This window comes from Equus przewalskii, unplaced genomic scaffold (genome assembly GCF_037783145.1).
Source record: "Equus przewalskii isolate Varuska unplaced genomic scaffold, EquPr2 ChrUn-13, whole genome shotgun sequence".
Classification (NCBI taxonomy): Eukaryota; Metazoa; Chordata; class Mammalia; order Perissodactyla; family Equidae; genus Equus; species Equus przewalskii.
The window spans coordinates 11,084,520-11,111,526 of record NW_027228750.1 but is presented as its reverse complement, the minus strand read 5'-3'; the positions used below and the strand labels follow the sequence as shown (position 1 = coordinate 11,111,526).

The window sequence follows — 27,007 nt, the reverse complement described above, 5'->3', positions numbered from 1 at the left end:
TTGTGTTTGTAAAACTTCGTCCAGCCAAGGCTTTCCAAGCACGGCACAAATATTAACAGAAACTATTATCCCCACTTTACCTAAAGAGGAGAAACATTTGATTTCTTTAGTAATAGCTTCTCATAACAGTTTCCAAATGTAATTACACTGGTTGGAAATACCAACTTGTGCAATAAAATTATCAGTACATTACATGAGACAAATAAAAGGAAACAATTCTTCATAGAACGTATCAAGTACAGAAGGAGTTTCCTCTCGATCCTGACTCCCACTCGAACTGGGGGTAAAACATGAGTATTGCCATTATGAGGCAATCTGATGCATCTTTTTGGGCCATGATCGAATGTTCTAACGTTACCATTTGAACACGTGAGAGAGGAGGTTCCCTTGGCAGTAAAGAGAAGACTGCTTCTGCCCCTCAAGCTTTCATTCTCTGAGTAAAATAATGAATGAATAAACATTTTCTGAGGACCAGCTATGCACCTGGCATCATAAATTACGCGATCTTGGGCACTCACTTAACTTTAGTGTGCCTCAGTTTCTTCACTGCTAAGTGGGTTTAATAATAATACTTACCTCACATTGTTGTTATAGGAATTGAATATATCACTACGTATTTCAAGCTCAGAACATAATAAGCACTTTGTAAGTATTGGGTATTATAAATTTTTTTTATTATTGCTAAATGTTTATGTCCTCTCAAACTTCATATGTAGAAGCTCTAATCCCAGTGGGATGGTATTAGGAGGTGGGGCGTTGGGGAGATAATGAGGTCATGAGGGTGGGGCTCTTGTAAATGGGATTAGTGCCCTTAAAGAAGAGCAAGACCTTAAAGGACACAGCAAGAAGGTGGTCATCCACAAATCAGGAAGAGAGCTCTCTTAAGGAACCACATCAACCAGCACCTTGATCTTGACTTCTAGCCTCCAAAAATGCAAGAAATAAATTTCTGTTTTTTAAGCCACCCAGTCTATGCTATTTTTGTTACAACAGCCCAAGGTGATTAAGACAATTACTATTAAATTTCTTTAGTGCTGTCATCTATTCTCATTATTTTAACCTGCACTTTTATATAGGCGCGCCTCAATCTCTCTCTCTCTAATCCCCTCTCAGAGTTGCCAGGACAGGTCTGATTGAAATGGGAGCCGGCAGCTGGTGCTGGCTGACTGGATCCTGTAGAAATTGGGTCATGCAGGGTGATCTTGACAGAATCTTGAGCACAAATGGCCACATTTGTCATTTAGGGGTTATGAAGGATCAAAACTTGCACTGAAACTTCTCCTTTTCAAGTTTAAATGGTAGGAAAAGCCAAAACCAGTGAAAAAGCAAGAGATTCGGGAGCTAAGTAAACAGTGAAGTATCAGGGGATGAGGATGTGGGTGTGGGCAAGGGAGGTGGCAGGAGGCAGTGATAAAACGAGAATTATCTGTTTCTCTCAGTCACCCAGGCTCCAAAACTTGCAGTCATATTTGCTATCTCCTTCACTTTCCCTTTCGATTCAATCAACGTGTCCTATTGGTTCTATTGCCACCAGGTGTTTTTGTATTGTCTTCTGTCTTTCATTCTCCCCCACCCCCCGACCCCGGTTTCATTTCAGACCTTCTTTACCTGCCACCTAGACCATTATAGCAGCCTGCCCCAGGTTCCACAGACAGTTCAGCCTGCTTCCTGCTGCTGGAGGGCAGGGCTCCTGTACAAAATACACTCTGAGAATTTCCATTCTGCCTTTAGAACAAAATCTCTACAGACGCCCATTTTATTATTTAATAAAATCCATATGCCTTACATTTCTCTTCTGCCACTAACAAAGCTGGCTGCACACTGTCCCCAGAACATATAGATCCTGTGTTTTCATTAAACAAATATTTATTGACCACCCTCTCTGTTTTCATACAATGGCAGGTAAAGGGACACAAAAATGAATACTTGGTCTTTGAACACCAGGAGGTCACAGAATAGCAGGGGAGATGACAGGGACCAAAGGGAAAGTGTGTCGGGAAGAGGTGGAGAGTATCCAACCAATCTGATCAGCCGTGCCCACTTGGAGGACACATCTCATTTTAAATGCTGTCCATGTAGAGTATTTCAGTAATTGCTGAATCAGTTTTATTTAATGAACAGATCTGCATGAGAATGGAGAGCAACTGGGTCAGGTGTAGAAAGACAAGGGGGTGTTGTGGAAGGGCCACAACTAACTGAAATACCTCAAGTCATCAGGCAAGAATGGTGGCAACTCCATGTCACATCTAAATTTTCTTTCGAAATCTGTGACAAACCAAATACCTGAGCATGGCACGATCAGCCCACTGGAAACCTTTACAAGCTGCCCCAGTGGAGGGAGAAAAGCCAAAGATCCAGAGCCTTCGCATCCAGGATGGCGTTCCACCACCTCTGCGTGTCTGGAGGCCAGTGACACACATTCTTTGAGCCAGCCCTTCTGCTCTGAAGACTGAGATAGAAATTCCTACCCATAGAGAACTATGAGATTCACAAATGTGGAATTCGTTTTCCATTGGGGGTGGGGGGTGCACTATTAAATCAAGAAAGCAGAAGCAAAGAAATGACCATGGAAGGGTTTGCAACACTACCTTAATTTCCCAATTATAGGCAGAGTTCAACATTCTAAAAAAAAAATGAAGTCATAAGCAATCATACCTGGGTTCTTTTGTTTTCCGAATCTCTCTCTTTTTATCAAGACCTCTTTCTCCTTGCTATAGGTGCTTACAAATAACACCAACTCACAGTCTCTAGGTGATTCCATCGCTGACCCACTCCTGTCTCTACAAAATGGGAAATTGTTCTCTGAAGATAGAAATACACTTATGTAACTGCATATACACATTCTCATCCCCTCTGGCAATAAAGCCTTAAGGGAAAAAAAATGTGTTTTTCAAGATGTAGCCATAAAACTATTTGGTGGGACCTTACAAACTCAAGGCCAAGAAAAAAAATAGCACAAAAAGGGAAATTTCAACCAATGTTACAGAAGCAGAGCAGTAAAGAAGCTGTTTCCTGAACAACATAATCGCTAACCCACGTGACCTTTGCTGCCATGTGAAGAGCGAGAAATTCTCTAAATTAAATCAGTCAGAATGGCGAACCCAAGAGGTGCCTCCTGCCTGAGACCTCTGGCAGCAGGGCAGAGGGCCAGGCTGGGAAATCAAGCAGAATTGAAGTTCCCCTGAGAGAGCAGTTAAGAGCAGAATGGGTAGGTGTTTATAAGTTTTGCCGAGTCTCCTCTTGCTGACAGACTGTGGCTTCTCAATGGAGTATTCCACTTCTGTTTCATGTTTCTGTTTCTGTCCCACGGCCTTGCCAATACCATCATGTAACCACAGCATGTTTCCGTTCTCTGAACCTATACCCAGAAGGTAACTCGCAGACATGCTTGTATGTTAGGACTAAAGACAAAACAGGCTCATAGCCTCATGGTACTCAAATGCACTTCTTTTGAAAGAGGGCATTTGGGCTGAGTAGATCTGGCCTCAGATGTACCTGGGGAGAAGAGTAGGTGACACTCTCTGGTCCTATTTGCATCAGGCTGAGCTGGAGTTCGAATGCTGTTCACAGATGAGGTTATGAGGCCCTCTCCCCACTCAGCCAGGAGTCTTTAGGGCTCAGATGCTACCAGGGAGTGGAGTAAGGCAATGTCCTTTATCCTTGTTCCTCCCCACACCCATGTACCTATTTGAGTCTCTAATTTATTAGAATATTGACTTGGGATGGATCATACCCAAGATCAAATCTTTAAGAAAGGACATAAGGCCCCATAAGAGGAAAAGGACTTTGGAGTTAGTGCCACAACCCACGACACAGAGGAGAGATTTGGAATCCAACCCAGTCATCCTCCTGACATGGGGATGCCTTGGGGAAACAGCTCTGGGTAGAGTTAGGGTCCCAGGAGGAAACAGATGGCACACTCAAAGGGGACAATTTAATGAAGAGACTATGTTCAAAGATGGCGGCAAAGTTAAGGAAAAAGGAATGGTGAAGTATCTGGGTTTGCGGAAACAGCTACCTTCCCCAGCACTGAAAGATGAAGGAAGTGAGCTGTCACCAGAACCTGGAGAGATTGGCAGCTTCTGCAGAGGAACCAGCCTCCACCAACCTGCATCCTTCAGGAGGGGATCTTGGAGAAAAATGTCCTATTCTCCTTTGTCCTTGAGTCTCCTGCTAGTTCCTCCCATTGGACAAACCCAACAGGAGTCAAGAGGACAAAGGAGCCTACTCATGTGATCTGTGAAGGAGCCATAAAGGATTACCCAAGGTATAGAGCAGATGGAGAAGAGTGGAGGGTGGGTCGGCAGGGGCAAATGGAGAACAAACAGCATCGCTCTTCTCACTTCCCAAGATCCTGGCCAACTGGAGCAATCAGAGAATCTTTGCTGAGGCCCACCCAAGTAACTTGATTAGGTAGGCACATCCCCAAGAGGCTCTCAGGGCCTGTTCTGTCTTGGTTGGCAGCCCCCTATAAGGTTGACAAGTTTTCTGGTTCTACCAATAGCAAACTAGGACATTTTGCAACATAGTAGCCAGTGCAGTGGAGGCAGCAAAAGCTGTGGCATCCAGGCTGCCAAAGCCAGCAGGAGTGGATGATCCTGTTGCAGTGGCACCTCTGCAGGCTGTTTGGAGGCCAACAGCTTCTAAGGCCAGCCTCAAAGGGCACATGCAAACTCGCAGCTCTCCCAGAAGGACATCCTCAAAGCAATGACCAGGACTAACAGGTAAGCACCCTCGAACATTCTGGTGGGCTTAGCAAACTTTTTCTGTAAAGTAGCCAAGTAGTAAAGAGCTTTGTGAGCTATATGTTCTCTGTTGCAACTCCTCAATTCTGTCATTGCAGTACAAAAACAGCCACAGACAAGTAAACGAATGGGCAGGGCTGTGCTCCAATAAAATTCTGCGAAAACAGGTGGCAGGCTGGACCTGACCTTTGAGTGGTGGTTTGCTGACAACTGGCTTAGAACTTTGAGATTTAGGGTGTTTACATAATCCTACCCTCATTTGTACCCACAAGATGGTGAGGCTGGGGTCATATCTGTTTTACATGTTTACATTCCTTATTCTACTAGATTGTAAGCCACATGAAAACAAGAGTCGTGTTTTATTGTTCTGGGCATCCTTAATACCCATACATGAATGAATAAATGAATATCCACAGAAGGGGTACTGTAATTTGCAGTTCCTGTTAACTTAAGTTAAACCTCTTGCCTTGTTCATATATTTAAAATATTGAATGATCTGAAGATACGTAGAGAAATAGAAATTCTATGTGGGTCCTAGATTTCTTATAAAATTGAAATCTATTTCCCTACGCTGACTGGCGATGCTTCACTTTAATGAAGGTAGAGTAGGGTTAGTTGAAACAAACAACTGTTGACAGTAGAAAAGTAAACAGGATCCTAATTAATCTGTTTGCTAATGAGCCTCCCTGGATGGGTGTTTAGCCGTAACACATGAATTAGGTATTTATTCTTAACATATGCTCAACCTACGGGGCTGGATATTCAGTGCTTTATTTATCATACATGGCCTTCAAAAACTCCAGAAAAAACACCCTTGAAACTCTGCTTTTATGATCTTGTATAAGCTCCCTTTCTGTCTTCCCTCCCTCCCACCCCTGGAGTACTTGCGGCACACCTGCTGTCCTTAGTGTTCTCATAAAAGGTAACTTTGAAACTGCCTGTGAGACACTAGCCTTAGCATCCCAACCACTAATGCAGATCCAAAGCCTCACAGGACTATATGCATCCATTTGCAATGAGGCAGAGACAGCTGGAGAAGAGAACACCACACGGTTTATGTAGTATAAGGTTTGACACCAACCCCCTTCCCAAGAGAAGAGCGAAAACAAGAGGAAAACTAGCTCTGCCCTCCACATAGTCTGATTCTTCTCTGCGAAGAATGAAACACAGCCAACAAAGACTTGGAAGAGGGCTTCTCCTTTTTCCTTAAGTAAACAGCAGTTTAAATCATTTGACCATAAAATCTTGAAATAAGAGAGTTCTTAGCTTTCCCACAGTTGAAACAAACTTTCAGGGATGATAGAGAGTAGGGGACACAAAGACTCTAGCAAACGTGTTTCAGCATGAGTGGTTGGAAATATCTATGATCCAGCATCAAGAAAGAGATATGACCTCCATTTCTAGGTCACTGAATTCATTCAATAAATATTTATTGAGCATTCACCAGGTACCCAGCCGAAATGAATCCAAATCTGGGTGCTGTTACTTCATCCCGTCCTTCGTTGAGCCTACACGCAAACTGTTTTACAAGCTTGTTAGAAAGTATATATTTGATACTTGCTTTACAGCCATCATGGGAACAGAAACAAGATTCCTGGACACTGTCATTCTTCTGTCTGTGTTTGTGCCATCTTTTGCCATGCCTCATCTTGACATAGCTTGCAAAAAGAATGCAAAAAAAAATTTGTAGTTTATTGACAGGCAATTGATAAAATAGTGTTGTGATTTTTTTGGTGAAAACAAAAAATTTTTGTTTCATTTATTTCAATCTAAGTAAAATGTGAATTTCATCTTTTTATTTTTTACAAAGGCAACGTTTCATTCTTCATAAAACCTGTAGTCCGAGTATTCCTATTTTGATAAATTATAAAATGACTTCCTCTCCTCTGGCCTTTTCCTGCTGAGATCCGGCTCTTCGCAGGTCTCCTCTCTGCCCTTGCAACCTCTGGCGTATGCCTATTACTCAGAGCACCAAGCAGAGGGCAACAAGTTACTGAAAAAGAGCAGATCAAGGAAAGAAATCCTTATTGTTTCTCAGTGAGTGTTAGCCTGAAAGCACAGTGATTCATTTCATACTGGGGGACAAGTTCTCGGATGTCAGCCTGTGTATGGGCAATACATACAATAAATGAGCCAGACTAATAGAAATGTTAAACTGTTTAAGTGGAAGCATATTTAAAACTGTATGAAATAAAAAGGTACAGTCCTCATTCTTCCACCCTCAAGACATTCTGCTAAAACGAATCCATATGAACAGTACAACATGAATACAGATCATGAAAAATACTGGAATTTTAGAATAAATAACGTAACTAGAGTTCCTAGTTACATAACTAGGCAGATAGTTATATATTGAGAGGCAAACCTAAATCAGTCATTTTTGTGCTGTTTCTGAGTTTCTCATTTACTTTGAAAAATAATTGTTTACTGCTAAAGGAGCTATAAACTTCTAATAAAAGAAGACGTATTCAACTGTAGGTCTGGAGCCATCGATGGACGGCATAATTGACACTATCAGCTAGTGAATTAAAAACTCTGTTAGTAAGAAAACTGGCGCATTTTCAATCCAAATTGACACTATTCAAGATACAAGCATAACTGACATCTCTTCAGTAACACTATACTAAGATATATCACAGGATCTGAGGAAGTGTCTGATACTGAGAGTAAGCATTAAGTCATACGCTGGCAAAAAACACGTTCCAGACTCTCACAGATGTTCTCAGTAAAAGTGTGTAGGATGTTCTGCTGATGGAAAATTCAACATAAAGGGACTGTTTAATGAATTTAGTTGGTATTCTTAAAAAAAAAGCTAGCACGATTTCTGTGTGGTGTGATTCTTTGCTTTGAATTTGCTAATAGGAGCTAAGATATAAGTGTCAGTCCTCATTCAGCTCTTACATCCCTGTGGGTCATCTTTAAAGAGAATCGTGTGGGAGAGGAGGGATGCTTAGATACTATTTTTAATTCTCTTTGGGGAAATGAGGCAGTGGACTAAAGAGATGGATTTGACAAAAGTGTCTGAGAATTAGAGAGCTCAAAATCTGACCCTGTAATGGCATCAGAGCATTCTAGTTTGAGTGTGTGGTGGGAATGGAAATACTGAATAATACAGTCAGACAGCACAGAAAGTGTTTGATTTGGGTAGCAGGTTAGGACACTAAAATAGAGACCAGGGCTCGGGTGATCAGTCAAAGGGCGAAGATTGCATGCGCAAATTCAGCATATGGAATGTGATTCCTCCTTGCCAAAGAAAATTCCAAAACACTGTTAGAAACAGCAGCAACTAAAAGAGAACGTTGGTTAGATATGGCCTTCAACTCTCTTACCCTAGCTCCATTAATTTGCAGATAAAGAGACCAAGGTCCAAAAAGAAAAAGGGATTCTTCCGGTCATGTGTTTTTTTCACTCATTCACTTAAGTATTTAATGAACACCCAAGATGAGCCAGGTGTCATGCTAAGTAGTAGGCAGGAGTAGATCTAGCTTTGTGGATCCTGAAGCTTATATAATTTTAGGAAAAGAATGTAAAATTAAGTCAAAAAGAGAACACAACTTAGAATAATGGGAAAACACAAATGAAAAAAAAATGTTAAAGCCAACAATTATCACAAGCATCACAAAATCCAGAAAAATAGCATAACATTTTTATTAATTAACTGCCTTTCACACCTCTATAATATCTTTTCCTAACAATTTTGGCTGCATATTCCTCGATCACCTTTTCAATGACAATGATTTTATAATATCATCTTCTTGAGACAGAAAAGAAAGATATTTTAGTCTTTCCTTCAGCATCATTGATCAAAATGCGTCTCTAATAATTGGCAATTTGAAATGTTTTTTTATTTGCAGCTTCACAACCCATTATTGATTATGTTAGTATAAAATTTCAGAATTGCCATCAAATTTGGGAAAACATTTATCAAAGAGAGAACTTCTCTTTTGACTTGGTTCCAGCAATGAGAACCAAACACTCTATGATTTTATACAGCTGATTCTTGGGAGAATTTTTTGTAGACTAACTTCTGGCATGATACAGTGCAAACCATGTTTCTTTTCTCCTCCCCTGCACCTCCCCTGCTTGGAGCCATAGGAACAGACTCATTTCAAAGCACAACCTCTGGTCCTTCATCGTTATATCTCAACACCAGATGAGTCGGCACAGGAGGCAGTAGGATTATATTTGGAAGTTGTTCTTGGACTGGATCAGCAAGCAATAATACAGCTATAGAAAAAAGTGAACGTGAACCAAATAAATATTTCTCATTAAACTAAATTTGAATATAGATACAGCTCAACTCTCCCTTAGCTGAATCCAAAAATCACTCCTAGCCATAACACTACTCAACATGAGGGAGAGTGTGACAGAGGGAAAGTCAGTGGGGAAAGATCTGTAAGTTTAACTGATTGTAGTTAAAATGTCTTCTGCAAATTTTACTAAAAATAAATGGCCATGTGAATTTTTGTCAGAGTCCCCAAGTAAAGGGACAATGCAGGTGAGGAAGCTGAAGCCTAAACTATGCTCGTTTTATGGTAAATGCACCTCAGGTGGTAGAAATTCAATAATGAATATCAAACAGCCATTTGAAAACCACCCAAAGGCCTTCAGTCTAAACCAGCAAACCAGCAATTACTACACAATGTGCTATTTGCTCTCCCTCATACCTCTCAGGGAGCAAGGGAAATTGGTTATAATTGAAAGCAGAACGTAGTCCCAGTTCACACTAGCCAACCATCTAGGACCAAATAAAAGATCTTTTCCAAAGACTGTATGCTATTCTGAGCAGCATTTTAGTTTATGATCCATGTGATGGCTACCAACAAAGGAGACTTGTTAGATTTTTAAGAAGTGATAAACTAGAAAGAGCAGCCCCCCAAATTATTTATCATCTGCCAAACAAATTTTCCAGGTATTACAAGTTAGAGATCAGCATCGTGTCCCTCAGACACTTATGTAGCCACTAGAACTCTGTCAACCATCTATAACCCAGCTACAACCACCATTTATTGAGCAATTACCATCAACAGGCTCTGGCCTAAGGGCTTTACATGGTGTATTGAATTTCCTCCATCTGACAACCTTCCTGTTTGGGCTTCTTAGTATCAATTCAAATATGAAAACTGATGCTTAAGGAGTTTAAATGCTTTGCCCAGAATGTACAGATATTAAGTAGTGGAGTGGGATTTGCAATAAAGACTTTCTGACTCCAAAGCCTGTTTTAGACTTACTATGTGTCAGGCATGGTTACCACCACAGGAGGTACAGAGGTGAAGATAACACAGTCCCTGCTGCCACAGACGAGAGACTGGCAAGGAACAACAGCAAAACCCCAAAAATTCCATATCTCATGGATGATAAGTGCTGTGAAAAACTCTCTTCATCCCCGCCACTGCCCCCTGCACTCATTCTGCTCTCTCTCTAGACTCTGTATTTGTTCCTTAAATACACAAATATTCATATCTCAGGACTTTTGTATCTGATGTTTTATTTGCCTTGGAACACTTTTCTCCTAGTTTTCCATACAATTTATGCCTCACTTCACTGAGGTCCCTGCTCAGATGTCATCTCCTCAAAGAGAATTTTGACCAAACTGCACCCCTTTCACTCTATTCTTCCCTGATTTCTTTTTCTTCGCGTCACTCAGCACTGCCTGTGTACACAAGTTTACATACGTATGCTCATTTAGCTACATTGACTCCCCTAGTGGAATTTAAACTTCCTGAGATCAGGGTCTTTGTTTCCTTGTCTATTCCATCTCCAGTGCTCAGAACAGCATCCAGGGCATTCGAGGAGACCAGAAAATATTTGTGAACAAATAGATGTGCTTTCTGTGTGGCCTGATGTCGTGAATGGTCAATGAGATAAGCTGTCCCTGAAAAGAAAAGAAAAAGAAAAACGCAAGTCCCTATACACCTGTTTTTCCACTAAAGATCTGGACCTATAATCTGAGTAGTTAAGGTTCCCAGAGAAGCCTCCTGCTTCTCCAAGACAACATTCCTTTTCTTGGTCAAGTAAACTCTCCCCGTGTGAGAGAGCCAGGTTTAAGCCTACAATTAGGATTCTGAGCAGCATGTTCAGTCCTCACACAGACTTTTAGCTCTTCGCTAAGTCATATGTGTCTCTCCTTGTCAGCAAGTCTGACTCCTAAGACGTACTTACTGAGTTTCTCTGGGAAGCCGTTTGTGATATTTAGGGCACAACTTGATGTACCCTGCTATAAGGTGATATAGACACATGCTATGTAAAAATAACTAAAGTTAGTCATATATGCCCAGCAGAAGTAGGACCAAGGATTTACTTGGCTAAAAACCTGGCTTTGAATCTATTGTTCCTGAGGCCCTATAATGACATCCTCCTAGTAATATCTCTTTTAATGAAGAGGACACATTCCGATGAAACCCTTAAATGCAACAATTTATCACAGGAGTAATGACCTAGAAAGTCACAGGGTGTGCTCCAGCTCTGGCAACTAGTTAGCTGCTTCCGTTTCCCTAAATTGCCTAAGAACAGAGCAGGTTCAGAGAGGCCAGTGTGTACAGAGGCATCATTGCAGCTGCATTCTCTAGTCAGGGCTCAGCCTCACCCCCTGCAGCCATGGCTGCCAAGAATTTGTGGGATAAAAAAAATACCTTTACCTTTCAGAAGAATGATGTACTTCATAGATAGTGGGTGCTCCTGAAATCTTCATTGGTGAAATCTCATTTCTTGCCTTTTGGCCCAACCCTGGACAAATAGTATGGTGGGAAAATGCATTCACATTCTGAAGGCATAGATATTGACTTAAAGACTTAATTTTGGGGAAGTGTAGCCATCATCCCACAGCAGTATAGGGGCTCCTCCTTGCCCTGCAGTGGTCAGGCACTGCCTGTTGGTGCCCACAGGTAGGGCTGGGGAGGTAAGGGAAATTGGTCCCTTTGCTCCTCGAGTCTAATCATAAGACTGGAAATAGCACATGGTGCCTTCCCTGTGCTCACCCTATTATGACAGGGCAAGGACCTACCTTCTCCTCAGCCAGGCCAGGCCCTAAACATGTTCCTGAGATAAATTCCATGCATCCTCAGATGCTGCCTTGGCCAACATCACCTCAAAATATAGACATCAACTGGAATTAAATATTCTGCAAGTTCTTCCAAATATACATCGGAGTCACATTAAGGAGGAAGCATGTTGAGTGCTTTTAGAGGCTGAAATTTTGAAAGACCAGTCTCATTTCAGTTTATAGGAAAGTGGAAAGATATGTTCAATAATCAAGGCAAGAGTTAATGAGAGTGAGAATTAGGATACTGGCAGTGGACTAGAAGAAAGATGACATATAGGAGAAATATTATTATGACTGAATCTACAAGATTTGTTGAATGACTAGCTGTGAAAACTATGGGGAGAGTCTAGCATGACTAAGTTTTCCAGACTAATGTACTAGACGAACTAAGTTGCCTTTAATAGAAATAAGAAATATGGTAGGAGAAATGAGTTGGGAAGGAAAGAAGAATTCAGTCCATGAGCCAATTGCAACTGAAGAAATCAAGACAGCATTCAGGGCTTGGGAATCACCTAATTCTAGGTGGTAGTTGAAGTGAAGAAAGTGACTATCCAGAAAAGAGAGCTGAGAACAGAAGCTCCATAATGTATTTAGGGGGCAGGAAAGGAAGAGAGGACAGAAAATGAGCATAGGAAGGTGTATTGCTGTGTCACAGAAGCTAAAAAAGAACAGACTTTCTTGAAGGAAAGGGTACTAAATGCTGTAGAGACATTGAGAGAAATGAGGACTAAACAAATTTAAGCTCTGAGCACATGTGCCACTGCCCTACTATTAAAAAAAAACCAAAACATTCCAATTAGTCTTCACCGACCTCATAATAAAATCCATACTCTTAACTATGACCTGTGCATCAATGAGGACAGGCTAGGATTTGCCAAAATAATATACAATCCAGAATGACTCACTGCCTTAAAATAATGCCCTTATTTCTCATTCGCACAAAGTCTGCTATGGGTTCAAATAACTGTCTAAGGAAACCATCCTCCACATGATGGCTCCATGTTGTTTTTCCATGTCAACACGTTTTTATAATTTCTTGACAGCAGAACTAGACATAGAGTTGAACATCAATAATTAAATGTTTCTTCCCACATGCATTCTATTAACCAAAGGAAATCACATGGCTGTGGTTAATTTCAAGGAGTATAGCAGTATAGTCCCCCATGTGCCCAGATAAAGAGGGCAACAAGACTTCAGTGAGTAGAAAGGTTTGCCACAGCTTGCAAACGTTTTCATGGTCTGTTCCCTGCTTATCTACCTAAGCTCTTCTTCAGCTACTCTCATCTTCCTTTCACAATCTAAGTTCCAGCCTTCCTGAGATGATTCCAGTTTTTTCAAACACAAGATGACTTTGTTCCATATTTTCTTGTTTAAATTCTCAGACCTCAGAGTTAAGGTCATCTATCCAATAAACTTTTTCTGACCCTTCAAGAATATATTAGATGCCCTGGTAATGCATCTGCAGAGACCCTGCATTTATTGTATTACCATACATTTTTCATTTTGAACTGAAATTGCTTTTTGCATGGCGATATTACCCCCAGAAAACTGCAATCTCCTTGAGAATAAGTAGCATATCTATTCATAGGGCCACGCGCCTAATTGGTGCTCAATAAAAATTCGTTCAATAACAGCATGTCGACCAAATAAAGTCCAAGTTTTTTGGCTTAACCATAATCTGGCTCCGATGACCTTTCCAGTGTTATCTTCATTATGTGCCTGCATGAAACTTACTGTGTCACACAATTAAGTTCCTTACTATTTCCACTACATGCCCCATATTTTCCCACCTTTGTGCCTTTGCATATTGCTTCTTTATCCTGCAAGCCTTCCAAACCACATTTTTGTATTTTTAAGTCCTAGAGATATTTCAAAGGCCAGTTCTGAAGACAATTCTCTTTCCAGCCTGAAATATTGTCTCCTTCTTCTGAATGCCAATCAAATTTTACCCACAGCCTACAAGACCACTTTATCATACAAAGTGCTCAGTAAATGTTTGTGGGATGAATGTTGAATGTTTTACATAGTATTAAATCCTTTCGACTCCCTCTCTACCTCAGAAACGAGAAGTGGACACCAAAAATCTATGAAATATCCAACACTCTATTCAGTCCCTATTAACAAGCTGGTGGAACAACGACCCTAGCGCACAGAAATGTCTGCGTAACTTTAAATGAATTATCAACAATCAACATTTTGCCAAAGAAAACCAATAGGTATGTCTTATTTGTCGTTTTGCCTTTTTCTTGCTTCCTGTTGGATTTATTAATGCCCATATCATCAGAGCTATAATAAGATCTAGAATTAATGTCCAATGTCTTTTGTAGCTTAAGACTTAATTTATTCCCTAAGCCTTAGACTCTGGCACAATTAGGTTTTGATACATGGACTTTTCTGCTTACTCGGGACTTAGTAGGAAAGGACTCCACATTTTGAATGGCCTCATAAATATATATTGAATTTAATTTTCTAACATGCAAAACCCATTTTCCTGTTGTTTGGAGGTTTTCAGGCTGAGGGTAGAGTAAGTTTCTATAAGTATTTTTGTTGTGTACCATTAATTAGTTCATAAATCAAGCTGTCTTAGAATTGCACAGATTACCCTAAAGTCAATGCACTTAGCATCAGAACATGCAACTGCATTCTTCAATCTCATCTATGTGTTACAAAGGTGTTGTTCCAAATGATTAAGACTGCTGGAGTCACTTGGACATTAGTAAGAAGTTAGTGATACTTCAACAATTTTTACTGCATTCCTTTTTTTAAAAAAAATTTACTATTTTTAATTACACAATTACATAGTTTTTTAAAAAATACTGGAGAAAATACTGATGAACTAAAAGATAAAAAGTCTCCCAAGAGCCCCCTATCCAGAAACAACTACAGCTACTATACATATTTTATTCCATCCCTTAGTCCTTTATTTGCCTGGTTTTTAAAATTTTCTTTCTCATTTTTGGTCAAAATGCCTGTGTGCTTTACTTCCCACATTCACCTGTTGGTTGTTACGCTTTTTTTTTGGATACAGCTATGAAATTGTGAATTCTCTCTCTAGGATAATAGAAGGAAATAGGAGCAAGATACTCAAAGGATAAGAGCTCTCTTACACTGGATATTCTCCATCGCTTCTGGTTTCACTGAAGCAACAAATGGATCCATCACATCCTCTCTGGTGTAGCTACTCTACCCTCACCTGGGACCATAATCCAGGGATTATGCACAGAGGCCATGCGATTCTACCTTTCCTAACTTGGTGTTCATTTCTGTCTTTGGAAATGATAGCTTAAATGAGGAAGCAAAACCACACGATGGAAGAAAATGACAAAAGATTGAGATGTGACTTTGGCTGAAAGTAGGTTGGTCTGGAAACAGATTCACTTATTTTTTCTTCATCTCCAGCTCTCAAGTTCCCAAAGATTTAAACAGATCAAAATGCTCATCACTGATAATGCTTCAGGGTACTCGTCATTATAAGCAAGTATGCACGTTACTCAGGTACCATCTCTGGTTAACTGCCCACCTCCCACCCCAGGCCAGGAGTGTGACTGCACACAGAGGATCTTCAGAGGAGCCTGAAAAGCTCAATAATTCTCCCCTGATTTAATTGGAACATCAAAAATGAGGCCCATTTTCATTCCAGGTTGTCTCAAAAATATAGCCCCAAGCTTTCTTCACATTCAGACCCACACAAGCCTTACTTTTTAGTTTATAGGGTAAATTCAAAAACTTATAATATTGACCCTTTTCTCAGAGATGGTTAGACTGGCTTTTTTCCTCAATCATCTACTAAAATACATTAAAGCTTCCTCATTAAGAATTAAAAATAAAAGGAGACAGAAAACACACACACTTGAAATAAAAACTTACTAAGTTGTGAGCCAACAGAAACTCCTTTATGAGAGATACCTGAAAGGAGTGGAAGAGATTAAACATGCAAAACTGAACACGAGAATAAAGAATGGAGAGGAATTGTAGTGGAGCAGAGCAAGAGACAGGGGTCAGGGCAAGAAACAGGTCAAACAGACAGATACCTGGGAGTCTTCAGGAAAAGCAAAATAAGGTGATGTATTGTGGAAGGGGCAGCTATTATAGTAAAGAGTACCATATTTCAATAATTAAAGGAAGAGGAGAAAAAGGCTGAAGAGGAAGAAGTGAAGGCAAGAAGGCGGTACATAGGGGAAATTTCCTAGCATTCTGCACATGTAGAAATGGACCCAGGTGCTGCCTTTCACATTCTCATCACGGCTTCAAAAGATGAACTTCACTGAGGGAGAAAAGCATTGGCCACATCTTCAGTTCAACTTGAAGTCCAATTTTCAGTGTTGCCTAGAATGAAATCAGTGGAGCAGATGCTATAATATCTCCTGTACATTTTTCCGTGTATTTAGAACTTATTTTTATAATTCTCATTCTTTAAGTAAAAAAAAATTTCCCGAGTCAGAGAGGCCTCCTTAAGTGACAAAGTCATGTAAAACAAACAAACAAACAAAAAACTAAGACCCATGGAGAATCATGAACATTAGTTCATCCATCCATCTATCCAACCATTCTTTATTCATTTATTGTGTGTTCATTATTTCTCTATCAATTCGTATTTATTCATTATCTCATAAAGGCACTGTTATTAGGCATGAATAGGTCAATAAAAAGAAGACCTTATCTTTAAGGAGCTAACTCTTTAGGATATAATCACCATTTCCATTCTAGTAAAAATACACAAGAAGTTACTTGTTTTCATCTTAATCCTGGGATTCCTAGGTTAGACCCTAGTCTCAAAATCACACAAAAAGAACCCTCTTCAGAGTGATACCCCAATTATTTTCATCAACTTAAAGAAAAAAACCTATTTTTGTATTTTATCTTTCAGTATTCGACAGGTTTTCTTGTACTGGAAGAAATAAACCACATCAAGCTCCCAGAATGGAGCTGGAGCAGTGAGGGGCTCAGATACCACTTCCCGCTCTCTTCCCCCTCTACAAGCTTATCTTGTGTGATATTCACATCCACCCACCCTGTGAGGTAAACTGGGTAGGGTTCCATCATTCTCATTAACATATAAGGAAAAGACAAGTCTAAGGCTAGCCAACATGACAGAGTTGGCAGAGCCATGACTTCTCTCCTAATTCACTATTCTTTACACCACTCATTTCTAGGACAAATATAAGGAAAAAATTGCAAGGCAGAAGAAAATCCCATTTGGAGTTGAACACTTAGAAGCTGTTGCATTATAGGGAATTTTCTGAGCCTGCTTAAAGATACTTGACCGCTTTCAGCTCACACACACCTTGATCTCTATAGCATACTAAGTCCTCTACTGCGGTAGCAGCAAGAGCTTTGATTTGCTGGCATCTCAGAAGTCCTATGTCAGATGGAAAGAGAGCATTTTCTCAGGGACAACTGCTGCCATTCCCTCCTTATGCCATCAGCATAAAAACCAAAGTTCTCATAATGGGCTTGAGGCAAGATGCCACGAGGCCCTCAGTCTTCTGCCCCACCCCCAACTCCACTCTCTGCTCCAGCACAGAGCCCCCTTGTGGTCCTCAGAGCAGCAAGGCCCACTCCTGCCTTGGCTCTACCTGTTTCCTCTGCCTGGAGCCCTCTTTTCCCAGATAGCCTCATGGCTGTTTCTATACAGCTTTCAGTTCTCGCTTAAATGCATCCTTTCCCATAAGACTCACCCTGTCCATTGTACTTAAAATGTCAACTACCCCCACCCCCACCAGTCCCCTTACTTTATTTTTTCTGTCTTTTGCCATAATACTTATCATCTCCTAAAGTATCAACTTTACTTATTTAATATGTTTATTATTTATCATCTGTCCTTTGCCTATCTTTCAAAGATATATCCCAAGGGGCACATAGGAAGTGTTGAATGAATGAATGAATGAGTGAACACTTCCTTAGATGGAAGGCAGGAGTTAAGATGGATGCACAGTAGATATTGCTCCTATACTGAGGTTCTTGGGAGGACTTCGGTCTTTCAATCTGTTACCTTTTATCATTATCAGAGTTACTTAAATATCTTTTGCTCTGTTCTTTCCCTCATGGAAATAATTCCCAATGGGATCCCGGGTTCCCTTAATCCTGCACTGTCTCCTGCAGGAGCCATTTCCCCCAGAACTGCATGCGTTGTCAAAGCAGCATGGGCGTTGCACCACTTGGAGCTTGTCCCTGCCCTGCCAGAGACAGCGTGCACCTTCAACCTCCAGGCAGTCACCCAGCAGACGCCACCTCAGCACCCAGTCAAAGCTGGTGACACCTGAGCTTTCCTTGCCAGCAGCAGGTTTTCCTGTTTAATCCATGTTAACATTCCAGTGCAGGTTCTCCTAACAGGCGTGCACTCCATCTGATAAGCCTTGTCCTCTCCCTTCCTGTTTCTGTCTTCTTTCCTCTTGTAGAAATATAATTGATTTATAACGTATTGTAACAGACAACTATACAGCCAGGAGGGAAGTGCGCTTCCTCCTGACAATACCCACATAAGATATTGAAGGTGATTTTTCCACTTGGAAGATACAGGCTAGGAAAGCAGCGTAGGTTTGACAAGAACTGGAGCTGGAAGGAGTAGAGATGAAAGGAGCTGCACAGAGATGGAGTAGGAAGCCCCCACCATAAGGGTGGGGTTGCTAACCCGTCTCCTCGCAGAGCCTGGGCAGTGTGGTTCAGGCTCTAAAAGCGCTTACCATGCTTCCTCCTTAACATGACTCTGATGTATATTTGGAAGCGGAAAGTGCTGACCTCTCTGATCTGTTTGACTGGGCCATACACCACAGAACATATCTTGCAGAGGGAAGGAATGAGAAGAACCTTTAATTTTCTTTAATTTGTCATGGTTTTCATTTCCATTTGAATGGTATGTGTCAGAAGACCTCTGGGCGGTGAAATGTCTTAGCCTTGTCATCATTTCCTCTCCACAGTCTGCCTCATGCCCATGACTACACCTTGGAGTCACTTCTGGCAGGAACCCATCCCTTCTTGAACTGCCTGGAAATCGCTTCCTAGCCCACCTTTGTTAGCATTATAACAAAGCTTATGTGTGACCATTTTTAAGGGAGGGGACATAGGCTTTCAGGATGGTGCTTTGCTAGGCACACAATAAGTAACTATTGATCAACTGCTTAGCCAGCTAAGTAAGACATTTGTAATCTTGTGCCATTATGTTGCACAATGTCTGGAAGCCCACACAATCCATACCAGAGAGAATCCAATCTTACTCTTAGCTGATCACGAACATGCTGGGGGGCCAGAGAATGGTGCAAACAGTATCTTTATTGCTCTCCTTGGGCTCACAGGGAGGCCCTGCCTTTTTCTCTCCCTCGTTTTTCTTTTAGGTCTCTCTACCCCTCAAGGTCCTGACTCCATATAGTTGGTACAAGGCTGTGGTCTATGGGATGTGTTCCTGGCTCCATTTACAGAAGTGGAGGATGCTAGCTAGATAATTATATTCTTCAGCATAAAATATCTGAAACAAACAGATTCTCATTTGCTAATATCTATCATTTCTCAAGCATAATATTAAGAGCTAAAATCTATGGAGCTCTGAGTCTGTGCCAGGCATGTGCTAAGCATCTTCCATGTACTATCTCATTTAAAGTTCATGAAACCTGTGAGTTGAGTACCATCACTCTTCTGATGATTTCATAGAATAGGAAGGCGAGACACGGAGAGTCACACAGGAAGTCACACAGCTAAGTAGTAAAGAATGCAGAATCCAAACCCAAGCTAATTTTAAAGCTGGCACACCATAGGGTCTAGAGCAGTATTGAGAAGGTTAAAGGAGTGAGATGTGCAAAACACTTAAAACATTGCTTGTCATGTGGCAAGACTCAATGCAAAGGTGTGCTTCCCACCAGGTATGAACATGGAATGGAATCAAGTGGGAGATGGGAAAGAAGAGGCAAGTCTTGCTACATACTCATTATTTGGAGAGTTTATATAAAAAGCAAAGGTGAAAAATATGTTGCATTGGGATGCTTTCTTTCTCTTATCAAGTATTTATAGAGTGACTATTAAGGCCCAGACCCTGTGCTAGGCAGAAAGCTTCAACCTAATTGTTGCCTCATAAGAGACAGAGAAAGAGACTTATAAATGGATAAGCTCATCAAGTGTTATAAGTCTTATCAGAGCAAGAATTACAGAGAAGATGGAATGGTTGATGCCTATAGGGTGGGGTTCAGGGTCAGGAAGGATTTCAGACGAATGCCATTAGCCGTAAGAAAGACCCCCGATTTATAATACAATTGCCGTAACAATGAGGGGCATTAGAATCAACATTTTCCTGAATTTCGTCTGCAAACCTGGCAGCACCCAGAAGCCACTCACAGATTTCTGAAGGATATATATATTTTTTCTCTCCAAAGCCCCAGTACATAGTCGTACATCCTAGTTGTAGGTCCTCCTTCTAGCTCACCTTCTGGTTCTTCTACATGGGACATCGCTACAGCATGGCCTGATGAGCAGTGTGTAGGTCCGTGCCCAGGATCTGAACTGGCGAACCCCGGCCCCTGAAGCAGAGCACACAACCTTAACCACTCAGCCATGGGGCCAGCCCTGATGTCTGAAAGGTATTTCTGGTCACATGTCTCCTCATCAGTACAGTGGGAAGCAGACATTGTTCACTACCGTGTCCCTAATGAAGTGTAGAAATTAAATCCAAACACACAGTCACATAAACCTGCTTCAGTTTCCATGACAAAATCACCTCTTTTCTTTGTTCCAGAAAGGCCATATTTGCTCTAGATTTAAAGAGGATATTAGGCAGTGAACTTGGGTTTACAGTTCAGTTTAGTTTTTTTTTTTATAGCCTCCAAATCCTAATAATTTTCTACCATACCCATATTACCACATTTCCCTGTTGCCATTACACTAAGCTAAATAGATTTACCTTCTTGTCTAAATTTTATATGTAATTACAGAGTTAGAATAAGCCCAGGAAAATGTGACAGGGTGGAAAGGATGCTGGACCTGGAGTGTGATGATTTGGCATCCAATCTCTGCTCTGCCATTTACTAGCATCACTTTAACTTGGATTGCTCATCTTTAAAATGGGTTTTATAATAGACACAAAGTGAGTTGCTACTCTGGAACTTGGAGAAAAATAAGATTGGCTTCTGAGAACTCAAGTAGTGGATTTCTACACGATGGATGTGACAAGCATCTCTGAAAGTAAACCAAGAGATTTTCTGTGACTTGTAGCTTTAGAAACGTCTCAAATTCCAACTAGGTTGGTCTGGGTGCAAACTCAGGAAGGGTCAACTTGAACACAATTAAGATTTAGTTTGTAGAAAAAAATCAGTAGAATTGAATCCTCTTTGGAGAAAAATTTTGTGAACAAAGAGATAATTTAGGACAGGCAGAGAGGTCAGCCAACTATGGCCCATGGACCAAATCCAGCTTGTTGCCAATTTTTGTAAATAAAATCTTATTGGAACATTTGTTTACATGTTGTCTATGGCTGTTCTTGTGCTAAAATTACAGAGTTGAGTAGTTATGACAGAAGTCATATGGCCACAATACCTAAAATATTTACTTTTTCATAGAAAAAGCTTGCTAATTTCTAATGTAGAAGATCAGTCTTTGATCTCTTCTGGCACATTTCCAGAATAAAATATACTCCCCTTAGTTCCCAAGTCGGGGCTGACGGACACTATTCTTATCAGAATCTCCAAGTGTGCAGTGTAATTATACGTGTCCCATAGTGTGGATATGGTGATGGAAACTCCAGAGTTTCCAAGTTTGGAAATGTCCGGGGAAAGATGCCTAATCAGTTACTAAGAAGTTACTTCCCCTGATAGCCATGATCCCACCTGGGAGATGAACACACCAACCCATCAGACCGTAACACCATTTAATACTCAAAGACGTAATTCCCCTGTTCTATCCCACCCCTAAAGCAATCTTCTAACAATGTGACTTCCCATGAAAGCTGGTCAACTTGACATCTGTCTGCTTGCCAGTTGCATTGCTCACTAGGGATGAATAAATTGGTGTTCTGGGTTATCTATGTTAGTCTCTGTGAACTTGGTTTATATGCCTCAGTCCCTGGGTGGCAGATACAATCTCAGTGTACTAACACATTCAGGGTTCTGAACCCACAAGCTTGTCATGAGAATTACATGAGTAGTGAATGTAGACCCAACTTCGTGAACCGTAAAGACCCACTATGCTGCTTTGACTTCCAGAGTGTGCATATTTAGTAAACGCTGAGGGGGAGCGGTGGGACTGTTCTCTGTGGAAGAAGCTTTGCTATAATGGAAACACTGTCAGTATGGTTTGTTAGCACTTTTCAACTGCGGTGGCTGGTAGAAACATCAGCCAGTTTCAATTCAAATTCTTGCTGAAATGTCTCTTAAATCTACTCTACCCTCACCTTCAGCCCTCCCCCACCCCTGAGTGAAGCCCTCATCATCCCTCACCTGGGCCTGCATGACTGCCTGCCTCCCGTCTAACCACACCAAATGATCTCTCAGCCACCAGGGAAAAGAGTGATCAACCCCCAACACAAAGCTCAGCATGTTGACCACATTAAAATTTTTTCAGTAACGTAGCATTCAAAATCCTCAACGTCCTGGCCCCACCAGACACATTGCCAGCCACACCAGCCACGATCCAGCTACACTCCACCGTGGACAAATTCTGCAGCACAGCATTCCCTCTCATACTCCTTTGCTATGGCAGGCTGCTAGTTGTTACCTATGGCTTGTTCTTCACTTTTTCACCTTATTGAAAATACGTTTCCCTCCCCCGGATCTCCCTACCCCCCACAGCTAGATGTGGCCATGTATCTATTCTCAAAGCCATTGAAAAGTAGGAGGAAGAGAAGTGTGCCACTTCTGCCTCACTTGACTAAAATGAACTAGCCTGCCCTGGCCCTCTTCTCTCTAGCCTTCCAACGACTGGAACTTGCTCTTAGTAGCAAGGCAGCTGATACTCTACCAATCTGAGAAGATTGTGGAGCTACACATGGGCATGATCTTGGTCCCTGAATGACGTGGTAGAGCAAAGCTGCCCCACCAGATTGCCTGCCCACCTTGCCTGTTATGTGAGAGACATGACTTCTTTCAAGTCACCATACTGTAGTCACCGTACTTTGTTCCAGCACTTAGCCTGTACCCTAACACACTGGCCTTCACATGTTCTAATTCTTCAGGCTGCCCCATCTCTGTTCACTTGGTAAGCTCCGGCTCACCATTTTTGTGAAGGACCACGATGCCCTCAGGACCAGGCAGAATTAATCATTCTTTGCCTGTGCAACCCAGAGTACATTGACATGATTACATCACCAACACCAGACTGCTGTAATTTGATTTTTGGCTTGTCTATTCCATGACCATACTCTTCCATCAGAAAGACAGAAAGATGAGAACCATTTTTAAATTTATCTTTGAATCTTCTCAGGTCAAAGTTTAGCTTGTAGCAGGAGGCCAATATGTTCTCAAAGGTAAATCAGCAAAGGTGCATCCCCCTATCTTATAGCTTAGCAGTAAGGAGCGTTTGAAAAATTAAGAAGCATAAGACAGAAAACCAGAGAAAGGAGATAAGTGAGAAGGAAGGAAGGAAGGGAGGGAGGGAGGAAGGAAGTGAAGAAGGAATGAAGGAAGGGAGACCATGCCCTCCAGGTCTTCTGCATCCTCACCAGCACCTGGTCCTCTGTCGGAACTCAATATCCACCATTGATTGGTCCCGACTTTTGCTTGTCATTATTGCTTCCTTTAGTCAGATCCCAAGAAAGTTGCTATAGGAAGTCACTCAGGAGACTAAAAAAATTGGGAGTGTGGGGTGTCAGAGAGGCTGTTAATTAACAACACCTATTATTCAAATCACTGAGTAAACAAATCTACATTAGATGTATGCATGTGTTTAGACATACGGCTTCATTTAATTAAATATATTTCAGTTTATAAAATGTCCCACAATTGTATGATTGTTGTTAACTTAAAACTCACTTCCTTATTTCATCAGATTTTCAAACAGAAGCTTTCAAAGGAGATTGCTTCTCTAACTGATCCTACTTCTTTCCTATAGTCATGTTCATTCATGGTACTCCATAAATACAGCACGTGTTGCTCATGGTAACACAGGCTAGAGAAACTAGGAAACTCAGTGGCCTTTAATTATTCAAGATTTAATCGTGCTAGCATGTACAATCAATATTTGTTCACCTTAATCTGATTATCAGCTAGTGGTGTTCAGTACCTCCATCAACAGGATAACAATATGACACGTTTCATAGACTTTCCCTAGACTCTTCCAACAAGCTTATTGGAAGGATTTTAATCAGCTAATGAACTCATCAATGGCATTTTCAGGAGCCAAGGCACCTTCCTGCACCTACATCCCATGACCATATTTGCCTGACATCTTGTGGCCACAAGGAACATGGCAGTCTACAAACCCAACATCTGTACACAGTGCAAGCAGCATCTTTGAATGCTAATGTCAGCATGACAGTTAGAGCAAATACTAAACTGCTTAGAAGATGTGTGACATGTAATTATTTCATCTGATTAAAATGGAAACTAGTCTTTTTCTTTTTATGAGGCAAGTTGGAACATGTGATTCATTTCTTCTAAGAAAAGGAATGGAGCCTCTATCTGAGCTGAACACCACCTGGTTTGGTGTCGACTACCTTGGCCCACAGAACACTTCTCTTGTGAAAGATCCACCAAAGCAGAATGTGGCTCACTGGACTGAGAACAGAAAGAGGATGTGCAGCCAGCCTCTCTGGGAGAGAGGATTTTGAGCTGGGATTGTCGGAACCAAGAGTGGAGAAACCTCTGAGTACTAAGCAGGTGACTGATAAAGGGTCTCATTTTCAACACATATGGTACAGTGTTCTGGCTCACGAACTTTGTTTTTTAGCACTGGAAACATTTTGTTCTAAGCCAAATTTAGCATGGAATCCTATAAATATAAAACAGAAAAAAAATAGAGGTGCTTTGAGTGAATTGGAGGTCTGAGCTCCACTGGCTTAGCTTCCCTTGCCCCTGAGATACTTCCCCAAACCTGCACCTTTGAGTGAACAGCTTGAAAACCATTGGAAAGATGGAACTAGTATTAGACTTGAAATCAGAAGTCCCAGCTTTGTATCCCAACTCTACCCCTTAGTAGCTGAGCATCATGTAATAAGTCATTAACCTTTCTAAACCTCAGGTTCTTCATCTATAAAATAGAGGAAATGGTATTTATTCCACAGGGTTATTGGGAACATTAATAGAGGCTGTAAAATGAAAGTGCTTTGTAATTACTAGACAAATGATCATGTTGTCATCATTAGACAGCCATAATGAGTAGTCACGCAACCAAGAGGAACAAGCTCCAGACAGTGCCTTGCATTGTCTTCTTGCCAAGTTCTGAGGAAATCTGGAGGAATCCATTGGAAGTCTTGATTAATGAATATGTCTCTGAGTAGCTTAGAACAGCTAAGACACAGTGGAATGCTCTGAACACTAGAATATAGGGCCTCCAAAACACATGTTGGTTCATTATCCTCACCTTGCTTATGAAGGATAGCTTTCCCTGAGTCTGTTAGACACTCCCAACTTATGTGATAACCAAATGAGATCTATATTAATATGTCTTAAAAGCAGGTACAGATACAGAAGTCCAGAGAGGTTACAAATTGTCTCTGAGCACACAGCAAGGTCATGACTGAGCTGGGACTAGATTCCATCTCTCTTGTCACTCCAGTGATCATCTACCTGCCCAGAACAGTCTGCCTGATAAAGGATAGCCATCTATGTCAGTGAAAGGAGGGAGGTGGGCTATGCTGCCATGAAGAAATCCAGTAAAGATAACCAAGAAGGTAACTCCACAATCACTCCTGGGACCCAGGAGCTGCCTGGGGCCAGCAGGATAAAACAATATGGAAACCTAGGATTTGCTCCCCTTGGGAATTTAGTACTTTGGAAATGGAATATGTTTTCTCTGCTGGGAATAGGATCAGGAGATATTTCTAGGTGTTTCCAAGGCAGGAGTAATCTTGACTGACCAACATTAGAAATGTCAACCCTTGCAAGCCATGAATCTGGGCACCCACAGTCCCAGGAGAGTGTGATACCAGGTAAGGAGGTGAAGCAGGAGGCATTGCTACTATGACAGCCAGGTGGGTGCTATCAGTGAGCTAGGATGCACACAGTGAAACACAGAAGACGTCGCTTATTCCACAGCACACCTTTAACACATTAGAATAAATTCTCAAGGAAGGGTGTATCATTTCCAGTAGAGAACTTTACAAATAAGCTGTCGGCTGTGTGATCCTGACCCAAAAAAGAGACTATGGGTAAGATCAGATTTCCTACCAAACCTTCTTTTTAGGCTGAAAATTATATGGTTGTATTGTGCCATTAAAGATAATTTAAAAGAAAATAGGTATTTAATTTAAAGATCATTTCTGGCAAGGCTGAGCCCTATCTTTACCAGCATTGGAAGCTATTATATTAACCACCAAAGTCAGGACTACAGGCAATCTTGCCTATTAATGGTCCAGGCATGCTCTTTCTCTCATGCTCTTTAATATTTGCTATTTCCTTTATCTGAACCAAAAGGAGAAAAAGCTCAGTTGCAGAAATAGAACATGTCGCACTTGAATTCAGTAGAGTTTTTAAAAAGAGAGAGAGCCTTTCGCAGCAGGATGATAAATGGCTAATAAGAAACAGGGGTGCCTAGGGGCTGGCAAGGAGGGGCTATCTGTGCATGGGAGAGTTCAGGATTCAGTGATAGGTAGCTGCTGTTTCTACCCTCAAAGAAGGAGCTATCGATTCCTTTTGAAGGAAAATAAGTTGGATCCTGGGGACTGCCGAAGGTGGGTCAGCGGCTTCTCTGAGCCTGCTATACTGGGTGACCTTTGCATGGGGCACAGAAAGAACAATGGAGAGGCAACACTCCTAAATTAGTCATTGGGGCTGCTTGATTAGTTCCTGTGCCAGATGTTCTCTGGTTGATCCCTGCCTGGCCCATATGTCCTCCGTGAACAAGAGAGCCAGCGGAGCCAGCGGCTGCCACTTCAGAAGCAGCCACCAGAGCCAGCTAATGGAGTCCTTGGCAGGAGGTTGCTGCCTGATTGGTTCTTCACCATTTCTCCTAGAGATCAAGGGCATTATGTGCTCAGCACACCTGCCCACTCCCTGGGTCAGGCTCAAGGCGGTTAGGCAGCCTCGATTCCCACTGAGCCCTGGTGAGCTCCACAGAGCCCCTCAGCTGTGTCCCTGACCCTCTCCCT

General features: G+C 41.5%; 1 long non-coding RNA gene across 2 annotated transcripts in view; it reads right to left on the bottom strand.

The window, feature by feature from the left end:
• Nucleotides 1-10,216: 10,216 nt before the first annotated feature.
• LOC139081640 (uncharacterized) overlaps nucleotides 10,217-27,007 on the bottom strand; it is a 55,832-nt gene continuing 39,041 nt past the window's right edge. For both annotated transcript variants that reach the window (XR_011536794.1, XR_011536793.1), the window contains 3 exons: nucleotides 15,655-16,113; nucleotides 11,384-11,471; nucleotides 10,217-10,620 (listed from right to left, as the gene is read on the bottom strand). This is a non-coding gene — a long non-coding RNA (uncharacterized lncRNA). The remainder of the gene's footprint in view (nucleotides 10,621-11,383; nucleotides 11,472-15,654; nucleotides 16,114-27,007) is intronic.